The sequence below is a fragment of the Mustela nigripes genome, chromosome X (assembly GCF_022355385.1).
Source record: "Mustela nigripes isolate SB6536 chromosome X, MUSNIG.SB6536, whole genome shotgun sequence".
NCBI classification, from domain to species: domain Eukaryota; kingdom Metazoa; phylum Chordata; class Mammalia; order Carnivora; family Mustelidae; genus Mustela; species Mustela nigripes.
Window position 1 is genome coordinate 31,175,593 of NC_081575.1, and position 7,549 is coordinate 31,183,141.

Below are 7,549 nucleotides of genomic sequence, written 5' to 3' on the forward strand. Positions count from 1 at the left end.
GCTGGTGTAACTGCGGGGGCTGAGCGAGTTGAGGATATCAGACAGCGGGAAGGTGTGTTAGGTCACAGGTGGAAATGGAGCTGAGGACAGGTGCTGCCAGCAGCAACACACTAGAAAAGAAAGTCAAGAAAAAGTACCAGGGCCCAGAAACTAGAGCCAAGTCTGGGGCCCTGGGGCCTGGAATGCCAAGCCAAGGAGTGTTCTGCCGCAGGAGTCAAAGTCAAGAAGAGCCAGAGCTAAGCCAGGGGAGATTCGTGGTCAGCTGTGATCAAGCCCCAAAGAGGCTCAGCTGCCCAGGTTGACAGTTCTGAGTCGGCTGGGCTATGATTCTTTTCAGTTTATGCCTTGTCTGTCCGTCTTGCCCTGGCTGCATACATTTCTTTGGTTGTCTGCTAACTCATATCTTCCTACCAGGGGTTTAGCCGATCATAAGAACAGCTTATAGTAGTAGAGTCCTTTAAAGTCTGCAAAATGCTTTTGCAAGCATTAAATTCCTGTAGTGACCCTACAAGGGAGTCACAGAGACTGATACCATTGCCACTGAACAGATAAGGAAACCGAGACTCAGAGAAGTTAAGTGTCTTGCCCGAAGTCATACAAGTAGTAATTAGCATTAGAGCCGGAAGCCAACTCTTAGGAGTGCAAGTTCAATGAACTTTTTTTTTTTAAATTACACTGCAGATGTCTGATAAGGATTTAGGGGATTACCTTGCCCTTTGATATTTACCTTTTCGTAAGGGATTCTTGAAAATGTGAAAGCCTTTCAGAAGTAGAGAAGTGACTTTTGAATGGTGGAAATTTGGGGTATTTTTACAGAAGGTGAGGGATGTTTTCGGTCAGGAGATTCTGCATGGTTGTTCCCAAATGGTAACATATAGTTGGCAGCCTAGTCTGTGTTCTCCTGAGAATAGCCCTGCTATCTGGACTTTATGTTACCTCCACCTGGGCCTCTGTGGGTGGTAGAAAAGGGTCATCCTTTGTCTCTTGCTCTGCAGATCAGGCAGTACAGCAGGATCGTAAAAGCAAAGACTCTGGAACCAGTTGTTGTGGGGTGGAGTTGCATCTCTGACATGTACTAACTGGAATTCTGGGCAAGTTCCTTTCCTTCTCTGGGCCTCAGTTTTGTCATCTGTGAGATGGGCAATAATAGCAGCATTTCCCTCACAAGGATTAGATGATTTAACATATGTAAATACCGTAGAACAGTTCTTGGCATATAGTAAATGCTACAGAAGTGTTACTTGGGTTGTTTTAAAAATTATTGGCAGCATTTGTTTTTGTTTTTTTAGATTTCATTCATTTGTGCACAAGAGAGAGCGCACGAGGAGGGGGAAGGACAGGCAGAGGAAGAAGCAAGTTCCCTGCCGAGCAGGGAGCCCAAGACAGGACTCAATACCAGGACTCTGGGATCATAACCTGAGCCATGATCCCAGGACTCTGGGATCAGGACCTGCCAAAGGCAGATACTTAACTGACTGAGCCACACAGGCGCTCCTATTGGCAGCATTTGTATTATTATATATCCTTCTGGTGAGAACCATGTGGGATAAATGTGTAAATACGAGTGTTCCCAGGGATGCCAAATCAGGTAGGGTGAGAATGGCATCTTTGGGAAGATCCACAGGTTGTTCGGGGATCTCTGATCCCGTATGCCCCTCAGGGCTCTGGAATATTCATTTTGCCAAGAGTCAATGCACCAGAGGAAGTGAGAAGTATCATTTTCCTAGGCCACAGATGATGGCAGCTTATTTCCAGAGTGGCTTCCCTCCCAGTGAGGGGCGTGTCATTATAACCACCAAGTCACATGATAGAGCAGTGCTCCTCTGGACCCCAAAGGACAGAATGTTTCACCTTGCATGTGTGAACATTTATATTTAATGCCGTGAAATTGTCAAGGGAGTGGATGCTCTTTTATTCCCGGGTTCCCAGATGGGGAGCAGGCCCCCTTGGGGCCAAGGGTAGGTGTGACCATTGAGAAACAGCAGTGGAAGGTAAGTACTAGAAGCTCACTCTTCATTGACAGAGAGCAATTGAGATGTGCAGAGTCGCAGCCTTTCCTCCGGCTGCTCCAGAAAGCCTCTGCGGTCACTACAGCTCCCTCTGATCACTCGAGAGCCCTACCTGCCACTCAGTTTGGCACTTAATTATATACTGCCTAAGGTGAAAATCTCCCTCCACAATTATAGGCCTGTTCCAAGCACAACCATGTTCTCCCAGTAGAAGTCTGGTGGAGATAGTTGATATTTCCGAGGGAGAGGCCAAACTATAAATTAACCATCTAGTTCCCAGGATCCTCTAAGCTCTATGTCTGTATCCAGTTGGATTGCCAGAAAAGCTCAGTGCTAAGCCATTTGGCTCTGGTCTCTTCCCCTCCTCCCCACCTCTTAAAATTCTTTATAACCTTGGGTTATATTTTGCGTCTGTTGTATCGTGTGTTTACATGAAAGCTATCTCAGATCTTTGACGGATGGAACGGACAGGTGCGGACATAATTCAAGCGTGTTCCTGTTTCGGGCAGACAAAATGAGTGGCTCTGTAATTCGTGCCGCGTCTGTGTTAACGAGGATGAGGAAAGCAAAGGGTTAGTTGATTGGGTGGGCTTGGAGCAGGCAGAGATAGCTGTGGCAAAGTGTGAAACAGTGGATACTTAGGGTTTCTGAAGTGCTAAGAAGTACGAGGAAGTTGTGAAAAACAGGAATGTTTAGGGCTGTGACTGTGGCAGGGTACCAGCTGCTTGGGCAAGGGGGTGAGAATATTCTCCCTCCATCTCGTCCCTTCTAAATGTCCCCAATCTCTGTGGCCCTAAATTGGGCTGCTGCTGTCCTACTGGCTCCATAAGGCCTCCTAGAGACACTTTTCTTTTTTGAAAGATTTATTTATTTATTTGAGAGGAAGATCATGAGAGCACCAGCAGGGTAGGGACAAGCAGACTCCATGCTGAGTGCAGAGCCCAACCTGAGGCTCAATCCCACGACCCCAAGATAATGACCTGAGCTGAAATCAAGAGAGGGGTGCTTAACCGACTGAGTCACCCAGGTGACCCTATAGACACTTTTTTTATAGCTGCAGTTTCCTGGAGATGCTGGCATATGTTTACTTGGTCACACACTCTCAATTGCACTAGAACAGGAGGGCCCCGGAACCATGTTGGGGGCCACCTTTGTCACACATGCCCAGCACTTTATCTCCGGGATCAGAATATATGCCTTTAGTTGGTATATGATCTGCAGATCTGTGTGCTTGAAAGTAGGCATAAAAATATTGTTGGCCCAGCTTGGTCATTTTTCATGATCTTGACCAAGAGGTGGCATCTTATTTTGATATGTCACAGAGTAGGCTCCTGATCTCCAAGGTCCTTTCAGACTCGATGACATTATGAGTCAATGACTGGGAACTGAGAGAGATCTTTCAGCTGACTATAGCTACAATGTAGAGATGGCAAGATTCTGGCATGATCTATTGGTTATGACTTTGTGCTTACCATTTTTCTCTTAGAGTCAAGTGTGTGGAAATCAGATTTCACAAATAAATTAATGGGTGGTTATTTGCTCTACAAAATGACTCACAGAGACTCCTTTGAATAGCAAGCTTCTCTTGGTGTGCTTAAAATATGGGTCAATTTATTTTTAAAAAGGCTTTTCACGTGCAGCACATTTAGAAACAAGTCTGTTATATAAAGAAAGATACATATGCATGATGGTTTGGGGTTTGGTTTTGGATTTAACAGACTTCACTTGTCCAGATGAATTCACTTCTATCTTAGTCCAGGAAAGTCTTATTTTGACTTTGGTAGCTGAAGGTAATTGGATTAGGATTCTTAAAAAAAAAAAAAAATCAACTGAGAAGTCCCATTCATTCTGACTCCTGTGGTGGTCTCAGACAAGCAGACTCTTGTTACATGGGAGTCTTAATGGTCTCAATAGTCCTTTCTATTCACTTCTTCCATGGGGTGTGTTAACAGAAAGTGTGGTATTTAAAGTTTTTGCTGGAATATTGAGATTCTCAAAAAGAAGTCAGAAACCTCTGGTAGTGTGTGAATCACATGGAGAAGATCTGCCATTTTTACACAAAAAGTGACCTCCTTGAACATCCCAGGAAGATTAGTACTGCATCTTGAATTCTAATCGAAGTCAATATTAAGACCCTTGGGATGTAAGTTGCTCTGAAAGTCATGAGACCGTCATTACCTTACTGTCTTGTTCTGCCTTTTAAGTCAAACCTATATGTACTCATCTGTGAGGCACACTGAGACTAGAATGGGGAGGAGGAGAAGATTGAGCTGAATCTCGGTTGAGGGTTTCATCCAAGGAGGATGGCCAACTATCCAAATCCCAGCATCTAAAGAGATGGGACAAAATTCACCTTGAATTGGACAGGTATTTGTGTCCTGAGGGTTTCATCTCATGGTTTGGGCCTAGTAGTGCAAGCAGAATGAAGAGTTAAGCACGTGGAAATACCATGCTTTGCGGTAGGTGGGTGGGTATGATTGTCTTTCCGGTTTTAATAGGATTTCAGCTAGTAGCTAGGGAGAATAGGACAGGTCTAATATAAGAGGAGAAGGAATGGCCAGTCAGACGGGGACTGAGGGATCTAGCCAAGCTGGTTGGGGTTCTAGGTAGGATTCCAGGTCTGGTCTAAGACCCTGGATATGATTCACAAACTATGGAAGAAAACACAATCATGAAAGGAGTAGTAAAAGCTGCTTCTTATTAATCCCTTACTACCACATGCCGCAGATTATTTTACTTAATCCTCAGAACAACTCTATGAGGCGGTCTGCTGGTTTTTCCTTCTGACATCAGATACGTGCTGTCTTTTCCAACACCAAGTAACTCTACAATTCTCTGACACTAACAGGGTGTCCAACAATTCAATTCAATTCTGACACTTGCTACACCACAGTTAGTTCCGACTTCGGAGGTGAAGGGCTCAGCCCCACGTGGTTGCTCTCACTTCAGAGACCCGCTGCCATTGGTGGGGGGCCCGCAGGTGACTCATAGTTCTGCGCAGCTGATAACCAATTCAAACGTTCCCATGACTTCTCCACCAGGTTTGATAGTTCCATAAAATGACTCACAGAACTCAGGAAAGTACCTGACTTAGATTTACCGGTTTCTTATGATGGGTAGAACTCAGGAATAGCCAAATGAAAGAGAAGCAACAGGGCAAGGCATGGCGGGGGAACATGGGGCTTCCATGCCCCGTCTGAGTGTGCACCTTGAGTCAACCAATGGCATTAACTCAAAGGTAAAAGGGTCTCATGGAGAATAACAAAAGACACTCTTATCCCTCTGACAATTCCAGGAACAGTTAGGAGCTTGGTGACCAGAAATGGGGAAGAAGGCCAAATAGATTTTTTATTTTACTATTGGCAGGGATTGCTATCTTTATTTTTCAGGTAAGGAATCATAGGCGTAAAGAAGTAAATTAACTTAGCTGGGAAGTAAGTGATAGAGCTAAAATAGGACCCCCATCAGGCCGCCTTCAGAGCCCTGCATTTCACTAGCTTGCTGCTTAAGCCACAGAGTGTATGGCCTGGTGGAGATTGGAGGGAAGGATTGTTGAAACTTGGAGGGCTCTCCACACCTCCACTGCTTAGGGCAGGCAAGGCCCTGGGTATCAGGCAGTGTAGAACATAAAACTCCCCAGTCAACACTGCAAAAATTACAGCTCAGTTCTGCTGAAAATTGAACACACCAAAGGTAGTTAATACTAAAGACCACTTTTCTTTTTCGTTTTAATTCAGGGAGAACTGGAGTGCACATGACAACAAGTCACATATGTTGGCGGGGGCAGGGAGTAGGGGCAGGTTGGTGGAGCAGATTTCAGATACAAAGGGGAAGTTGAGTTCACTGAATCTTTGTGGGGCACATGCCTGCTATTTGCAAGGAGGTCTGCTAACAGTGCTTTGAGAGGACGGGTAGAATGAGGAAATCAGGCAGAAGCTAAACTGCTCAGCCTTTAAAGAAGACTGTAGACTCCAGAGATCACCCCGCCTAAATGTGTCAACCCTGCAGGATCCAAACAAGTAAGTATCTTGGGAGCTTACCTAACAGTCATCGGTATGTGACATCAGCATTGCCTGCCTGAAACCATGAGCTTCTGAGACTCTGCCCTCTAGCCCTCACAGTTGCTCAAGTGGTAGGAGGTCTTGGGAACTGGGTCAGTCTAGACTTGCTGTTATCCAAGGAGACATGAGACTCCATTTCCAGTGTGAGGAGTCAGCATTGGAGATCCTCATTTGGTCACTTAGTCTGCAGTTATGCATCAAATATTACTGAAGGCCAGATACTATGCTACATAACTTGGAGATAAAAACCGTAGGTTATTGTTAGGAAGAAAATACCATTGTGCAGCTATAAAGGAGGAGTCAGGTACAGAATGGAAGAGTGGCAAAACCAGTGGCCAACATAGTTTGGAGTGGAACAGATTAGGGTCCTGGTGTGCAGAAGCCAAGCATTTGAGAGTTTATCCTTTTTTTAAAATTTTTTTTTAAATTTCGTTTCAGCGTAACAGTATTTGTCGTTTTTGCACCACACCCAGTGCTCCATGCAATCTGTGCCCTCTCCAATATCCACCACCTGGTTCCCCCAACCTCCCACCCCCTGCCCCTTCAAAACCCTCAGATTGTTTTTCAGAGTCCATAGTCTCTCATGGTTCACCTCCCCTTCCAATTTCCCTCAACTCTCTTCTCCTCTCCATTGCCCCTTGTCCTCCATGCTATTTGTTATGCTCCACAAATAAGTGAAACCCTATGATAATTGACTCTCTCTGCTTGATTTATTTCACTCAGCATAATCTCTTCCAGTCCTGTCCATGTTGATACAAAAGTTGGATATTCGTCCTTTCTGATGGAGGCATAATACTCCATAGTGTATATGGACCACATCTTCCTTATCCATTCATCCGTTGAAGGGCATCTTGGTTCTTTACACAGTTTGGCGATTGTGGCCATTGCTGCTATAAACATTGGGGTACAGATGGCCATTCTTTTCATGACATCTGTATCTTTGGGGTAAATACCCAGTAGTGCAATGGCAGGGTCATAGGGAAGCTCTATTTTTAATTTCTTGAGGAATCTCCACACTGTTTGGAAAGTGGCTGCACCAACTTGCATTCCCACCAACAGTGTAAGAGGGTTCCCCTTTCTCCACATCCTCTACAACACATGTTGTTTCCTGTCTTGCTAATTTTGGCCATTCTAACTGGTGTAAGGTGGTATCTCAATGTGGTTTTAATTTGAATCTCACTGATGGCTAGTGATGATTAATATTTTTTTCATGTGTCTGATAGCCATTTGTATGTCTTTATTGGAGAAGTGTCTGTCCATATCTTCTGCCCATTTTTTGATATGATTGTCTGTTTAGTATGTTTTGAGTTTGAGGAGTTCTTTATAGATCCTGGGTATCAACCTTTTGTCTGTACTGTCATTTGCAAATATCTTCTCCCATTCCATGGGTTGCCTCTTTGTTTTGTTGACTGTTTCCTTTGCTGTGCAGAAGCTTTTGATTTTGATGAAGTCCCAAAAGTTCATCTTCGCTTTTGTCTC